This window comes from Oryctolagus cuniculus, unplaced genomic scaffold (assembly GCF_964237555.1).
Source record: "Oryctolagus cuniculus unplaced genomic scaffold, mOryCun1.1 SCAFFOLD_57, whole genome shotgun sequence".
NCBI lineage: Eukaryota > Metazoa > Chordata > Mammalia > Lagomorpha > Leporidae > Oryctolagus > Oryctolagus cuniculus.
The window spans coordinates 887,971-901,408 of record NW_027208388.1 but is presented as its reverse complement, the minus strand read 5'-3'; the positions used below and the strand labels follow the sequence as shown (position 1 = coordinate 901,408).

General features: G+C 40.8%; 1 long non-coding RNA gene across 1 annotated transcript in view; it reads left to right on the top strand.

Moving 5' to 3' along the window:
- Window positions 1-7,534: 7,534 nt before the first annotated feature.
- Window positions 7,535-13,438, top strand: part of LOC103346819 (copine-A) — an 84,671-nt gene continuing 78,767 nt past the window's right edge. Inside the window, exons 1-3 of the long non-coding RNA XR_011386140.1 lie at window positions 7,535-7,540; window positions 10,425-10,621; window positions 11,869-11,944. This is a non-coding gene — a long non-coding RNA (copine-A). The remainder of the gene's footprint in view (window positions 7,541-10,424; window positions 10,622-11,868; window positions 11,945-13,438) is intronic.

Below are 13,438 nucleotides of genomic sequence, written 5' to 3'. Positions count from 1 at the left end.
AAGGCCAAAGGCTTCAGCCTGAAATAATAGATGTCCTATAGACAGACATCAGTATTGTGGACTAAGTTGAAATAACCAGAGGCATGAATAAGCAAACGGTAAAAGGACAAACATTTGAATTGTTCTCAGATTTATATACACTGATTCAAAAACCTCCATTTCAAACTATTTAGATCATCCATGGATCCTGGTAGGTATAACCACCAATGGGCCACTGGCTCCTTACGTTGGATCTTCAGTCACGGCTCAGTCACCCAACCCTTCAGTTCTTAAGAGTGCAAATATTACTCTTTCCTCTAGAATCCCACTCCTGAAGTAGGCAAGTTCTATTTATATGAACTAAATCAATTTTCTAACAAACAGTATATTTCACTTTGTGTTTCTATGGGGGTGCAAACTGTTGAAATCTTTACTTAATGTATACTAAACTGATCTTCTGTTAAAAAAAGAAGAAATTAGCAATTCCCAACTTGACTCTCACTGGGATTAAACATGACAATAGGTCTGATCTGATTTCATCATCATTTAAAAAATCATCTATTATTTTTCACTTTATGTTTCTGTGTGGGAGCAAACTGTTGAAATCTTTACTTAATGTATGCTAAACTGATCTTCTGTATATAAAGAGAATCGAAAATGAATCCTCATGTGAATGGAAGGGGAGAGGGAATGGGAAAGGGGAGGTTTGCGGGTGGGAGGGACGTTATGGGGGGGAAGCCATTGTAATCCATAAGCCGTACTTTGGAAATTTATATTCATTAAATAAAAGTTAAAAACATCATATTTCTTCTCTGATTTTTACTTAATAAATGAATCAAAATAGATATGCAGATAAAATTTTAAAAAATCTGATCCCACAAATGTATGCTCCCATAAGAATTTACCTATATCTCATGGCAACTATCCTTTCTTCATCTCTTTATTTATATATATGATTTATAGTTAATACTTAGTTCTTGAGAATTTCATCATACTTCATATGATTAAATTGGAATGTCCATAATATGATTATACGTGCATATATAATATTCAAAACATTTATTGCTATACAGATTTTTGTAATTACTTTACAGACATTAACTAGTCTATAAGTGATATGAAAAAAGCAGGTAACATTAATTTGTTCAGCAGTAGAGAACAAGTTAAGTGCAGAAGAGTATAGTCCAGTAAGGCAGTTGCCAAAGTAATGACTCAGAAAGCATCACAGGGGTTCAAAGAAGAAATCAGCACTCTACTAGGTTTCAAGGGGGTGGGTGGGACTGAAATCTCAAAGAGATGAAACGTAAGGGAAGAGTAGCTTTAGCAACTTGTGTAAGCACAGGAGAAATTCAGATTGTTTAGTACAGTTCGCTTTGTCCAAGAGTATCCCTATAACATATTTGAGACTGCTATGGTGGAAATATCCATAGAGTACTTTGAACAACAGTGAATTTACTTTCTTACTGACAGGGAACATTTCTAAGCAAACTTTAGAAGTCATTATAGAATGTTTCCCATTATTATGTGTATAATGGGCATGAGGTTGACTGACTATTGGCAGCCAGGATAAGGAAGTATAAGGAAATGTGGTCTACACATCAGAGTCAGAAGATGACATAAAACGTGATGATGAACTAGGTGAACTCTGCTGTCTTACTTCGTTCACATTTTGATCTGTTAATACTTTTAAAATGTAGGGAAACCATCTCTTTCATGTCAGTTTTTAAAAGCCAACTCAGGTCCTGTCATCATCAAGGTTTTTTTTTTTTTCTCCTTGCATTTAGCATAGAATGGTCCCTATGGATATCCTTCCTCTATATTCCTACAGAGTTCATTACAATTACACCGAATGTTAATAATCTATTTTATTGATTTGTAAATGTTTGATAAATGTCATTTTCTCATATGGATTTTAGGTTTGTGGGTAGGTGTTTGTGCCTACTAAATCAGATACTACAGCATTAAATGTTTAAACATGCAACAGATTCTATCTCTCTGACGAATGCATTGAAGATGGTCGCCTAAGGTTTATGAGAAGTATTTGAAAAAGGACTCGGTGTCGAAGTTAGTATATTCACCTTGACTTTTTCTTTAAACATATTAATTTATTTATTTGGCAAATTAGAGTTAAATAGAGAGAGGGAGACATGGATAGGATCTTTCGCCTGCTGATTCACTCCCCAGATGGCTGTAATAGCTAGGGCTGGCCCAGGAAGAAGCCAGGAGCTTTTTCTGAGTCTCCCATGTGGGTACAGAGGCTCAAACATTGGCTTTTCCCCAGGCCATCAGCAAGGAGCTGAATTGTAAATGAAGAAGGCAGAACAAGAACCTGCACCCTTATGGGATGCTGGCATCACAGACAGCGGCTCCACCTGCTACACCACAATGCCAGTCTCTCACCTTGCTTTTTAGGAGGATGAGCAATTAATATATGATTAAAATGCTTTATGTATAATTAGTATATTTAAAATACGTAACTTTAAAATGTCTGACCCCTTTAGTAAAAAATGCTATATTTAGAAACAATACAAAAACATTATCAACTGAAAACTTGTTTAGTAGGAAACTGGTAAATCTAAAACATATTCTACTCTTAAGATCTTACGAGATGACATGTGAAATCACAGACATACTGATAACAAGTCAAAATCTATTCCTTACATGGATGAATCAATGTTAAACAAATCTTTCAGACAACCTTTCTCTTCTGAAGTTACTTACAGATACACAGTCTATCAAAGGTAAAGGTATTTTTAAATTATCAACTCAATAAAATGAGTAAAGAGGGTTACTACAGTCACTTGAAAAAAAATCTAATTCTCTCCATGTCTCCACAATCTAATTGTATTATTTTATATAAACAATAAAAATGGCCAACTGAGATTCACCAACACATTTGTAGAAACAATCTGTATTTATGAAGATTCAATATTTTGATGTTTTGAAACCAAATAACAATGTATCTGCAGAAATTGATTCCAGAAAGTGTAGCAATGACTCAATTTTCTTAAATGTCACTTTTCATAATTTAAGGATACTCAATGACCCCTAATCCTATTTGATTAATAAAGGGTACTATTAAAAACATATATCACAGGTATAGTTTTGAGTTTTATAGCAGTTTAAAGCTGACTTTAACATTTGTCATAGATGGAAAGGAAATATTTCATCGGGTGTCAGTAAAAATCATATTTCATGTATATTAAAATATGAATTGTTCCCTACTGTGAAAGTTTTACAGTTCTACAGTAATATTAACAAGAGTTTATGGTCATATATAATGTGTTGATGTGAAGTATCACTTAGATCTGTCCTTTCCTGCTTCCCTGGGTTATCAAATTCCCTTTCCCATTTGAGTACTAAATGGGAAGTGCTGGACTTTTAGTTCACACTTGAGGAAAATGTGGGCTATTTTTTAAAATCTTAAATCAAAAACACCTATGCAAAGGGCAGTCTTTCTTAATCTTCACCCAGACTACTGAAGAGCACAAAAGGCTTCCTTCACAGAAAAGGAAAGAAAAGGAGGAAGAGAAAAGCAAAAGGCCAGGCGAATGGGGTGCCAAGGATAGACGTCTAGGGAGCCATAATTGGGGACTCTGAACTTGTTCTTGACAACTCCCCACAATATATAGGAATAACCCGAAGTAACAGAGACTGGTACCACGATCCCTACATGGAATCCTCCAACCAACAGAATCTCCAGACACATTCTAATGTCTTAGAACTGTTAGAAAATACCAGAGAGAGGGTAACAGAGATTGGCCTAGCAAGGGGTGGACATAGAGGATGCCTTATTCTTGTGGAACTGAGACTGCCTAGGAAGGAATTCCTTCTCTGAGCTTCTCAGAGACCCAGAAACCATGGAAAGATGCTAGGGCTTTCACTAGCTTGCCTCTCCATGCTGTCACTCCAGTCAGTTCTCCAGAAGAGGAAAAATCCTGGTCAAGTTTGGAGATGATCATGTATTGAAGATCTAGGGGAAAGTAGTCATTTCTCTGTAGAATTCCTGACTTCATGAGACTGTGGAGTCGATGACCAGTGTGACTTGGAAGAGCCATACAGCAGAGCATGAATAATTCTGCTTATTGTTTCAAAAACCCACCTTCTCATTTTATTGTTCTTTTGTGATTCTTTTAGCTTCAATTTATTTCTGCTCTGAGCCTTCTTATTTCTCACCTCCTGCTAATTTGCAGTTTGGCTTGTTCTTCTAAATTTCTGAAATGCATCATTAGATCATTTATTTGAGAAACTTCTCTTTCATATAAGCATTTAATGCTATAAGTTTACCTCTTAATATCTGGCTGTATCCCACAGGTTTTGATATGATCCAGAAATCACACTACTAAGTGTACACCAACAGACATGAACACATCATATCAAAGAGATTTCTACACCACCATGTTTATAGGCTAACTCTTCACAATACTCGAAATACTGAATCAACCAAGGTGTCCATCATAAGAGGAATGAATAAAGAAATGTGATACACACACACACACACACACACACACACAAGGGAATATTATTCAGCTATAAAACATAATGAAATTCTATAATTTGTGTCAAAATGGATGCAACCAAAGGTCATCATGTTGAATGAAATAAGCTTCACACAGAAAGACAAACATTGCATGTTCTCTCCTGTAATGGGAGCTAAAATTAAAAGAAAGTATAAAACAAACAGATAAATGCCAGTCTGTATTGTATTGTTGCAGATAAATATTGTCAAATTATTTTATATCTTTGTCAAACCAATGGTAAAGAATGATGTAGTACTGTATATTTAATGATCTGTGTTTATGTAAAAAATTACTGTATATGAATGGAATGAATATCTTTTCATTTGATTATTGTTTATAGCCCTTGCCTACATTCTTGCTGAACTGTGGTCCTTTCACTTCTAACTTATTGATCTGTGAATTTAGTGGATCATTAAGCAGTAGACTACAGTTCTTTTTGGAAGGAAGATGGAAGAATGGAGGGAAGGAGGGGAGGATGGAAGGAGGGAGGAGAAAGCAAGTATCTTTATATTTTTAGAATTGTATCTAAGAACTGCACTGAAACTGTTCTTTTCGTATTAATATCATATTACCATGAGAATTAAAAGGTCATGAAAAAGATGTTATCTGATCTGAGAATGGCATGCCTTTGAAAATGAGTAGCAGGATACAACCAGATTCAGAAAACAGATTGGGTGAAGATCCTGGTGGCCACAGCCAGTAGATAATTGGCTTCAAATAAAGACAGCCTCCGTTTTGTTTGTTTTCATTTTTCTTAGTCTTACACAGTGATTCTACTCAATCCCAGCCTTCCTAGCTACACTCCTTTAGGAGACCTTGAACATTATTTTCGAAGTTTAGAGTCAGCAACTGTTATAAGGAGGAATAAAAACAGTTGAATTTTTCTAATCTCAGTTCCACACGAGCCTGTTTCAAACTGAAGCAATTGAAAACATTACCAGAGTTAACTGAATGTAGTGGATTGGGACAGAATCACTTGCAGATAACTTGCTACATGGACAGAATGAAGCTTCAGACCCAGGAGTATTTCATGTAACTCATGTTTTACATTTATTTATATGACAGAAAATATTCAGTTATATTTGCTATTCAAATAAGTCACACTGCTTATAATCAGTTTATATACTGTTTATAATCAGCTGTTATTCCCTATTTCTATTGGAGGAAAAAACTTTTGGATCAGAAAATACTTTACAATTTAATGCATAATTCAGTTGGGGGATGAAAGATAATGGTTTCCTATCTATAGGTTCTAAAAATTGCAATAGAAAGAGAAAACTTATCTCAAGCACTAAATACTATTGCTTTCTTCTAGTCATTAGTTGAAGAGAAGTTCTCATGTATAAATGGATTGCTAACAGAACAGAGCATATAATCATTTTTAAGTATATTAGTTTCATAAGCATGACTATTTCAACCCTATATACTTGTGACTATTTGTCCATTTATGAAAGTTTGAATAGTTTGCCCAATGAACATCTTTAGTTTTACAGTTTTCAAATAGATGTTCCTTTATATTGGTGATTTATGCCTCTCCAACACAAAGAAAACAATTTATGCTATGTAAATTCCTGGAAACAATCATGCCATGTCTGCCATAGCAGTAGTGAAATTGTGAAGAGAAAGGACCATCCATCAACACTCAAAGTGCAACTGGAATAAGCCTTTTCTTCATCCTTCATGTTTCCTAAGTATATTAATAAGCAGGGTGTACCCATTTAAATTCTGAGATGAAATACATATATTTCATATATATATATATATACACCTTTCTTTTGGGATAACTTGTTTCCTATTTAGGACCTTGCCTATTGAAGCTTACTGGCTTCTCCTAAACCCATGATTTTTGACTAGTGGTTATACTAAAAAAAAAATACTGCTTGAATGAATGTAGGTTAAAGGAAAGACTCACATAAGAGATGTACTTGGTAGTTAACTGTGATCTTTTGTTCACAATACCTCTATTGCAATCAGAAACCTTTAATACCTTTTGGCTAAGATCAAGTTTAATACCTCTGTGTTTCAAATTCCTTTATCTTCCTAAGCTAATGGTGGAGATAGTCAAAGTGTTGGAAACCAACCTATTGGGTAGGCTACTTGAACTCATGCTATCCTAATGTTTTTTGGTACAGGATAGCATTTCTGAACTTGGAATTTTGTGATGTTTGCAATTTTTATCAAAGTCCTACAATAGCTCTGAAAATTTAACAAAGGACTCTAACAATTTATTAACAACCTCCTCAACTTACGCTACAAAGGCCTTAATTTGGGTTGCAACTCCTGGGCCCTGGACAGACACTTCACCACAGAGACCCTACAGAGTTTCTAGGCCTTTATGATCATTGCTTCTCAATCTTACTCCTGGGAATTTACCCAACCAAAATGTAATCAGCATATGAGTTATGTGTACCCTCAAGTTTAGTTCAGCTCAATTCACAATAGCTAAGATATGTAATCAACCCAAATGTCCATCAACTGAAGACTGGATAAAGAAAATGTGGTATGTATACACTATGGACTATTACTCAGCTGTAAAAAAATAATGAAATCCTGTCTTTTGCAAAAAAATGGATACAACTGGAAACCATTATACTTAGTGAAATAAGGCAGTCCCCAAAAAGACAAATAGCATATATTTCCCCTTGATTTGTGTCAGTTAATATTCAGAGCACAAAAAATATAATATATATGAGCAAAATTGACATTTTGAGATTTGATTATTGTTTACAGTCCTTTTCTATACTTTTGAGGAATAGTGGTCTTTCTATTTACTACTTGTTGGGTTCTTTATTTGGGGCAGGGTTAAGCTTGTGATGATAAAATACACTGAAAGCATGTCATTGTAAAAATAAGAAAAACTAGAAAGGAAGGAGGAGGGATGGTGGGACTATGGGCAGGAGGGAGGATAGGGTTGGAAGTATTACATTCAAATTTGTATATATGAAATACATGAAATTAGGCAATCTTATGTAATTAATTTTTAGAAGTATATCTGAAGGGGGGATATTGTTAAAATGCAAATTATAAGTTATTCCATGGAGGTAAGAGTCTAAAGATTCTGAATTTCTAATAAGTTCTCAAGTGATAATGATGTGTTGGTCTGGAACTCACATTTTGAGCAGCAGGGTCTAAAGGGTTTAAGACATGTCTGATGGATACAGTGTAACCAAGTCCAATATCTATTGATTTTATTCATATACATTCATATTTCCTGTCACTAAGAGTATTGTATCTATTTGGAAAGGAAAGGAAGAGTTCACTGAAGCTTCATCATTACAGAAACAGAGATTCAGAGCATCACAGACACAGTGTTTGTGTTACTGGCTATTCTTTAGGGCAAAAGTTTGAAGAAAAACAATGATAATTTATGTATATATTAACTATTTTATGGTTTATCATGTTTGATTCCTGTGTTATGCTTAATTTTGCTCTTCTATAGACCGGTTTTTACTATTGAAATAATTATGTTTATCAATGCTTTAAATTAATACTTGCTTAAAAGAGATTTGAGTTTTAACTATTTCATAATGAATATTCCTATTTTAAAAAATTATTTATGTATTTATTTTATTTGAAGCTTTCCATATCTTGGCTATCTAAATGCCTACAATGATCAGGAACTAGGCCAGGCCAAAGCCAGGAGCCTGGAACTCAGATGGGTCTCCCTGGAGTGTGGCATGGATCTAAGGACTTGAGTCATCAGCGGTAGCCTCTCTAGGTGCACATTAGCAAGAGGTTGGACTGGAAGCAGAGATAGGACTCAAAGCCTTCCATTTCAATATGAGATTCAGGTATCCCAAGTGGTGGCTTAACCAATGTACCCAACACCTACTCCCTCAATCTACCAATTCTAAAACATTGAGTCATATGTGTACAGAGCATTGGTACTGAAGAAACTATTTAAGTGGCCCACAGTTGATGGAAATAGTAATGGAAATATCATCTATATGTCCTCTTAAAAACCAACTTTGAAGTAAAGATTCCCACACCAGAGTCTTTTTAAGTGAGATGAAAGCACACTTTCTACATTGTTGGGCTATTTAAATGCTACCGCTTACTGGACTGGACTGATCTAAAGTAGTACCATGAACATCAGTGTGGCAAGCCATTGTTAACCACCTACAGCTTTGTGCTGGGCAAGATTGATGCTACCTATTGAGTTGTAACTAAAGCACTTCTTTCCACAGTTATATTCCAACCTAAGAGCTCATACTGATAGAACAGGCTAGGGTGAAGCTAATACCAAACTATATCCCATTATATTGTTATTGTTGGTAGATTGTAAGAGTTAAGCTTTACCTTCTCCTAAAGTGCATTGTCTTTCTTATCTGTATATAGGTGAAGAATTACAAGCTGTGAACTGAGTTTACATAAAAGTCTAAACACAAAGGAACTGACCAATGCTGCTTTCTTAGCTCAAGCTTTGTCCATTTATCAGCAACATCACTTAGGCAGAGTTAAAGCCTCACTTGTCTAGGGCCGGCGCCGGGGGGATGCTGGGGGGTGGCGGGGCGCTGTGGGGGCGGGGTGCCCTGTGCAGCCGGCTCATGTTCCCTGCATGACAGGCACTGCTGAGGTCTCCCCTGTTTTTTTTTTTTTTTTTTTTTTTTGACCGGCAGAGTGGACAGTGAGAGAGAGAGACAGAGAGAAAGGTCTTCCTTTGCCGTTGGTTCACCCTCCAATGGCCGCCACGGCTGGCGCGCTGCGGCCGGTGGACCGCGCTGATCCAATGGCAGGAGCCGGGTGCTTCTCCTGGTCTCCCATGGGGTGCAGGGCCCAAGCACTTGGCCATCCTCCACTGCACTCCCTGGCCACAGCAGAGAGCTGGACTGGAAGAGGGGCAACTGGGACAGAATGTGGTGCCCCGACCGGGACTAGAACCCGGTGTGCCGGCGCTGCAAGGCGGAGGATTAGCCTAGTGAGCCGCGGCGGCGCCGGCTGTGTTTGTTTTTTTTTTTTTTTTTAAGATTTATTTATTTGAGAGGCACAGTTACATCCGAGAGAGAGAGAGAGAGAGAGAGAGAGAGATCCTTCATCTACTGGTTCACTTCCCAAATGGCCACAACAGCCAGCACTGGGCCAGGCCAAAGCCAGGAGTCTGGACTCCATCCGGGTCTCCCACGTGGGTGGCAGGGCCCAAGCGTGGGCGTGGGATTCGGCAGCCCTTAGGACACCGCTGGGCACCCACAAAATCTCTCGTGCTGGGGTGCCGGGGTTCGAGTCCCGGGAGCTCCTGGCTCCCGCTTCCTGCTAACAATGCACACCTGGGAAGGGGCGGGTGCCGGCTCAAGTGCTCGCGGCCCCACCGCCCACGCGGGAGACCTGGGCTTTTGAGGTTATCTCGAGAGCACACCAGTGGACCGACCTCTCTCCCCACTGTCCGCCCCGGGTCTCCTCTCCTCTCGTCTCAGGCGCCAGCTTCCAGGCTGGGTCCGCGTAGCAACAGCGTCCCCCGGTTGCTAGGGAACCAAGCGCCGCCCGCTCGGTCGCTAAGGGGAAGTTAAGAGGGAGACATCCTGGGTGAAAGTGGACGCATCACGTGATCAGTTCTTGGGGCGGGGAAATCCTACCACACCAACCAGGCTTAGAGCAAACAACCGTTTACCCAATCAGCACTTTTTGTGGGCGGGGATATTCGTGGATGCACCGCCTCTCCTTGCCCCGGTTTGAGTGATTGACTCGTCCTTCATCCAATAATACTAAGGATTCTCTAGCTTGACGGACATATGGGCGAATCAACACGCAAAGCCTCTCTTTCGGAGGCGGGCCAGAGGAGGAGCCGCTACGCCTGACGGGGACTCCAGAGATCAAGCTCGCTCTCTGGCCAATCGGACGCCGCGGGGTGGGTGGGAGCTTCGCTGAGGTAGAGGCGAAGGCCAATCGGATGAGGGCTCTGTAGGCGTTGCCCAATTGAGACGCGACAAGGGGGCGTGGTCAAGGGCCCGGGGCTCGGCGTTCCTGAGGGTGGGGCGGGGGCGAGTGTCAGTCAGGTCGGGACCGCGGCTGGGGACGGCGGAGACCCGGGCGGGCAGACTGGACGCCCCGTCCGCCGCCGCGCTTTCCGTGCAAGATGGAGTTCCTCCTGGGGAATCCGTTCAGCACACCGGTGGGGCAGTGCCTCGGTAAGGCCCCGTGAGCGGCGAGCGCCGGGGTGGGCGACGGCGGCGGCTGTCGAGGCTGGTGCGGACCGCGCCGGCCGCTACCGGCTGAGGGTCCCCCGCCTCCAGCCCCGCAGCATCTGTTGGCGTCGCGCCTGGCCGGGCAGCGGGGCCAGCTCACGGGACGGGTCCGGCATCCTGGTCGCCAGGCCTCCGCTGGGCAGCGGGATGCCCTGCCAGGAGGCGCCCCTGGGGCCCAGCTCCTACTCTTGCGAGACTTCCAGCGGCCCTAGCCATCCGGGCCGGCCCTCCCTGTCCCCTCGAGGTGGTGCTACGCTGAGCGCCCGCTTCTACCCTGCCAGCCTCGCGGCCCTGCCCCCCACCCCGCCAGGACCCGCTCACCCGGCCGTCCCGGACGCCTGTCCCTCCCCGTCAGTTCCAGCAGCCCTCAGACTGGGCGTCTCCCCAGAAAATGCCCCGGGTTGCAAGACTCGCTCTTGGCGAGGCGACTCAGCCGAGCTGTAGAGGGGGTCGTGGTGGGGCGGCATGCCGGGGGGTGGCGGGGCGCCCTCTTCCACCCTGCCAGCCTCGCGGAGAGAGAGAGAGAGAGAAAGGGAGAGAGCATGGTGTGTTCAGCATAGTATTGGTCATTACGTTGACTCCAGAGGAGTAGAATAGAAGTCCTCTCCCTGCGGCTGAGTGCTGAACGTTTATTTTGTGCAAGCGTGGGTCAGCCTCAGTGAGAACTCACCCATGTTACTCATTTCTTTCCCCTCCTCACTAAACTGAGAAGGCCCCTGAGAAGTAGTGATGACATTTAGAATTACCAGGTTGGTGCTAGCAAAACACTTGTTAATTGCTGTCATTAAAGAGCAGATTGGTGACTGTTAGACATGCTAGCATGTCATTTCTTTCTGTAGTGGTGTCTTCTTACCCCCAGCCACAGGAAAGTTTGAAGATTTCTGTATATTTTTGATTACTTCATTGATGAATGAATTGGAGTGTCTCCAATTTTCATCCTATTAAATAATTATTTTAATAACAAATAATATTTTGGGATTGCAGATCTTAATACTAATATACCTATGTAAAAATGAATTTTGGTGGACTACACATCTGAATATTAATAAAAATAAGACTTGTATATACATGATTTTCAATTAGAGGAAAATGATATATCCATCTCTTAGAGTTACTAATTATTACATGCATAATAATAGCAAGCTTTTTCCACGATCACTAGACTTAATGTATACTTTTTTCCTTTTTAGTCACGATATCATTGGAGAATTTACAACAAGCTACCGGGAACATTCTAGAGGGCAGTCCCAATTCAATGTATACGAGGTGAGAAGCATTTTATTTTAATCACTTTCAGTAACTCTATGTCTTAAAAATATGGATTTTGCAAAGGATAAGGATAAGTGCCACAGGTTAACTTAGCAACAATATATGATTTTAAGAATATTTAAATTCCTTTAGCCAACTTGTTTCTTAGACTAAATGATATTATTTCTCTTCAAGTCCCAAGGCCTTTTAAATCTGGAGTGATCTTAAATTTTTGCATGGGAAACTTTAAAAATTAAGTATGGATATGTTAATTTTTTAAGCTTCATCTTTTATATTTTGTCTTCCTACCAACTTGCCCACCAAAACTTCCCTAATAAGAAAAGAGAATGTGCTTCAGTTGTGATCAGTGGCACTGCACAGTGGCCTGTGATCTGCAGAGTGCCTTCGCTCTCTTTCACGTGCAAACTAGAGGGAGTGACAAGGCCATGCACAGTCAATAAGAAATCATGCTGGGGCCTGCAGTGTGGCCCTGGATTGAGTTGCTGCTTGTGACACCTCTGGCGCCCTTATTTGGAATGCCAGTGAAGTCCCTGCTGATCTTCTGATCCACTTCCCTGCTAATGGGCCTGGAATGCAGTAGAGGATGGCTCAAGTACTTGGGCCCACTTCCCATATGGGAGACCAGGATGGAGTTCCTGGCTCCTGGCTTAGGGGACGAACTAGTGAAGAGATCTCTTTTTCCGTCTCTTCCTCACTTTGTATGTCTCTGCCTTTGAAATAAATAAATCTTAAAAAAATCCATTTATTAAAGCAAGTCCACAGTAGTTACTTCTGCCTTAAAGCACTCCACTAGTTGATCAGCAAGCATGTGTTGGGACACCTGGCGTAGTTTAGCACTGTTCATCCTTGAGCTGTGGTATTGCTGTGTTCCTATAATTTAATACTTGTGGGGGTCAAAGGAAAATATTATTATTAGTGTTTCGTCAAGAATAATAACCTTTCTCTGCCGAGTGGACATTAAAATTGGCCTCTTTTAAGTTAAAAGTGAAGGAGTCTCCTTCACCTACCACCTTCTTACTGCACTAAGTATTCCACACACTAATTTGTACACTTGTAAAAATTACTAAATGTCTTCCATAGTCCATATTTTGTGTATCCCTCTGGGGATACAAAGATGACTAGAAAATGTCAGTGTGTAATGGGAGAGGCAGACATATGAAGTACAGCTGACATAGGCCCTCTGTAGTGGTGGTCCTAATCCAGTTTAATCTGTTTTCTGACTTCTCCTTGGGAGCCAGGCTTCCTGGCACTGCTTTATCCAGTGCCTCGTTACCTCTTCATAGGTAGTTAGAAATAGAATCCTGACTGTTGTCTCCAGTTTCTCTGCGTGGATCTCTGTGCTGTCGACTGAGTAGACTGTGCTCTGGTTGAAACCTCAGTTGAAGAGCGTCCCAACCCTGCGCACTGATATTTAGGATCTCCTCAACATGGCTCCCACTCACTATTTCAGACTCATTTTGAATCTGTTTGTCTGTGACCTCTGTTTCAGTC